Here is a 3,722-nt window from a genome sequence, read left to right as displayed (position 1 = left end):
TTTTTTTAATTTCATTTATTAAAGTGTTTTTTAATTTTTTTTCAATAATTGATAGGGGTGTCATGATTCTCCAAATAGGCCTTTTACGCACTACTGCATTTTTCGACTGGAAATACGTCATTGAAGTGTATTAGAACTTCCTGTTATTGTAGCGGCAGATACGAAAAATGGCGGAGTCGAAGAGTCGCAGTTTCTGTTGTGTTCCAGGCTGTTCGTCTTCCACCCAAAAACAGCCCTACCTTTCATTTAATTCTTTTCCTGTGGATCCAAACCTGAAACCCAAATGGATACAGGCAATCCAAAGAGAGGAAGGGAGCAGTTTTAATGGAAAACGAGGTAGCACCTATGTCTGGATGATTACATTGGTGGCTGCGTCGTTCGTCGCCTGAACAGTGGTGTTGTCCCAAGCCTATTCCCTTGGAACAATTTTACTGCTCCTTTGAGAAGGGAATCAGTATATGACAGAACCGTCAAACGTCTATCCAGCTATGCTGTAAAGATAGTGACATGGTGGCTAAGGCAGTAAGAATGGATCACGACTACGTGACAAACCCACCCGCAGGTAAGATTGTTCACAATATGTTTAGTAAGATAACTCTAGTCAACTATATGTACCGTTAATGGATAAATGCATTTCTAACTGAACAACTTATGTGTATAACATAAGCTGTTCACGAAATTCAACTAACGTTAGCCTGTTAGCCTACATCTGTTGACAAATTTAAAATGTAGCGTTACTGTAGCAAGATGCTCGCGCATCATTTTAATGTTGCTGACATGTAGCGCCGAGGCTATTTACCCCCTGTAGAGGGAAATGCTCTGAATGGCATTCTTTCTGCAGTGATGTCATTAAAGAGTTCACATGATTACTGTTCTGTGTTGTGTTGAAAGGTAGCATAAATATATTAATGTAAATGTATGTTTTTTTTATCTTTACAGGTGCTCTGGATGAGGCTTTGGGTCACATCCATGACTTAGAAACCATGTTGCAAAATACTGACCTACCGCCCCCTACTCTCTTCAGCTGATACTGTTCATCGGATGACCAAATTTGTTTCTACACGAAATTTCCATCCAAGACGGTTTTTACTATTTTTTGGGAGTCGATTGCACCATCTGCCCTTAGACTGGTGTACTGGACCAAAGCAAAGAGGGCAGGTGAGGAAGGCTGCCAAGATCCCAGCCCACCAAGCATCATGCCATTAATAGATGAGTTCTTGATGTACTCCATGCGGGTTGCTGTTGGCATGAAGGAGCAGCTCATTGCTGACATGTTTAATGTGAGCATTGCCACGGTCAGCAGGGTTACCATCACCTGGGCCAATTATCTTTTTATGATGCTGAGCTCACTTCCCATCTGGATAAGCAGGGAAAAGGTTAAGTCCACTATGCCTCTTAAATTCCAGAGGTACTGTCCGAATGTCGGAGTGATACTAGAGAGTATAGGACGTGCTTTCTGTCACTTAGGAATGCGGTTTGATTGATGACTGACAGGTCAAGAGGTCACGACCTGTCAAAATTTTGATTGATGTTCGACAGGTGTTTCTGATGCAATATCTATTTACAGTACAGGGTAGAGACAGGAAATGCGGTTTTCAAATGAACCAATGAGAATGGGCTGTGAGAGGAAATAGATGGGTAGGGTTAAAAAAGAAGTTTGTTTCAAGCATATAAAGGTTAAAGGAGTTCTTTCCTGATTCTCAACAGGATACTAGCTTGCTACTCGCTATGTCAGCAATGAATGATATTACTGCTTCTAAGATGGATGATGTAGAGTCCTGCTCTCCGTCTAGTCCTTACCGAGGAGGGACTGGTCCTAACACATGGTCCTCTTCGCTGTGAGACTCCTGTAACGATATATCAAGAAGGTCTCGAGGCTCCGGGCGCTCCGAAGAAATGTACATTGTACCTATGTCGTACCCAGATGCCTCCGTCGGTATCTCTGCAGGAGGAATGGTCTCTACAGGCGAGTGGGATGACTGGATCGTGGGGTTATGTGTTCAAGTATGAAGAAGGTGAACTTTGTTTTTATCGGCTGAAGGAAGGGGAAAAATTGTGTCCCTCAACCGACATGGTGAAAATGACCTTCGACGACTGGGGTGTGATGAAGACGATGCTACAATTTGCCTGTAACCCTAATAAGGAGAATGAGAGTGTTGCTACGCTGGATAAAGAAACGCAAACGGTTATGGAAGAATGCAAGGAGGAGGAAGTGTACCTTTGTAGCAATGATGATGAAGAGAATCCTGAGGAGAAGCGCCCGAGAACTGATAATTACCCCAGTGATTATGACTTGACTCAGATGAAAATCATCTTTGGGGCTACATGGCCATCCGGAACCACAACCTCCGGCCGTTGGTGTTTCCGAGCCACTCTGGTATCACAGCCTCCGGAAGCAAAGAGAGCCTGCGATCTTTTTGTTTTGCAGAGATTTAATCCAGACTGCGGTTTATTCCGAACCGTGTTAGTCTTACCAACGTTGGAATGGATGGACAGGCTGATGGAAGTGAGGGAGACGATTACGGGCCTCTTCCTTCGCTGTCGCGGATGGAAGAATGCGCTGGTTGTGAAAAAAACTCTAAACTTTTGAACTTTACCACGCCTCTTTTCCCAGAACTTTCCAAACCACACCTCTTCCCCTAACCACTCCTCTTTTCCTAACCACGCCTCCCCTTACAATACTATAAAGACTGAATCAGGCTTCTTTACAACGTACAAGATGTTCAACGCAAGACAGAGGAGCCTCACACCATACAAGATGTTCAACTCATCGACAAAGAGATCCCTTACCCCTCGGGTTCTCTTCTCAGTTGAGGAGGAGGAGGAGGAGAGTCAAAGCCTGATATGTCCTCCACCCTCTCCGGTTTCTCCTGAGGCGCCGTCTCGGGACGTCCCTGCTGAGCAGAACTCTGATGAGGGAGTGATAGCCCATACGCCTCCGCCAGCTCAATCGGAAGAGGACGATGATTCATCAGAGGAGGTGGAAGAGGAAAGCGTTGATTCATCAGATGAAGAAAGTCATGATGAAATGGAGGACGAAATTCCTGACGAATAGGGTAAGGAAAGCCCTCCACATGGACAGGAGGAGAGCCCTACTCCAGAACAGGAGGATGAGGTTGACGGCTGGGTCTCTTCTCTGCTCATTGACACCGTTAAATCGGCCGTTTTCCATCTTCTCAACTTGATTATTCACAAGGACAGACGCTCTGAGTGTCATGGGTGTAAGATTGACCACCCTAGTCAGCGAGAACACGCATGTCTGGAAGCATTGGAGGACAACTTTTACGGAGATAACTTTTACCCCCTGATGAAAAGACTCATCACACCTCGTTTTATTCCAGCTATTCAACGTTTGTTACTTGCCCGGAACATCAAAACCGAGGATTTCAGAGTCTGGGTAGTAGCACAGACATTACTACATGAACTGAAAGTAGTGAAGAAAATCTTTGACCCCATCACAGACATGTACGAAAATTTGATAGGACAAGATGCAGTGAAAATTTTCCAACTGCGCTTGGTCAGCGAGTGTTACAAGGGATTGTAAGTGGGGAAAAAAATCACAATGGCTTTTAAAAGCACAACATATTTTTCTACTTTTTATAGTTGACTTGTTTTTCAAATATTCTCATTCTCATTGGTTCATTTGAAAACCGCATTTCCTGTCTCTACCCTGTACTGTAAATAGATATTGCATCAGAAACACCTGTCGAACATCAATCAAA

This window comes from Sander lucioperca, chromosome 5 (genome assembly GCF_008315115.2).
Source record: "Sander lucioperca isolate FBNREF2018 chromosome 5, SLUC_FBN_1.2, whole genome shotgun sequence".
Taxonomy (NCBI): domain Eukaryota; kingdom Metazoa; phylum Chordata; class Actinopteri; order Perciformes; family Percidae; genus Sander; species Sander lucioperca.
Note: the sequence above shows the minus strand (reverse complement) of the source record.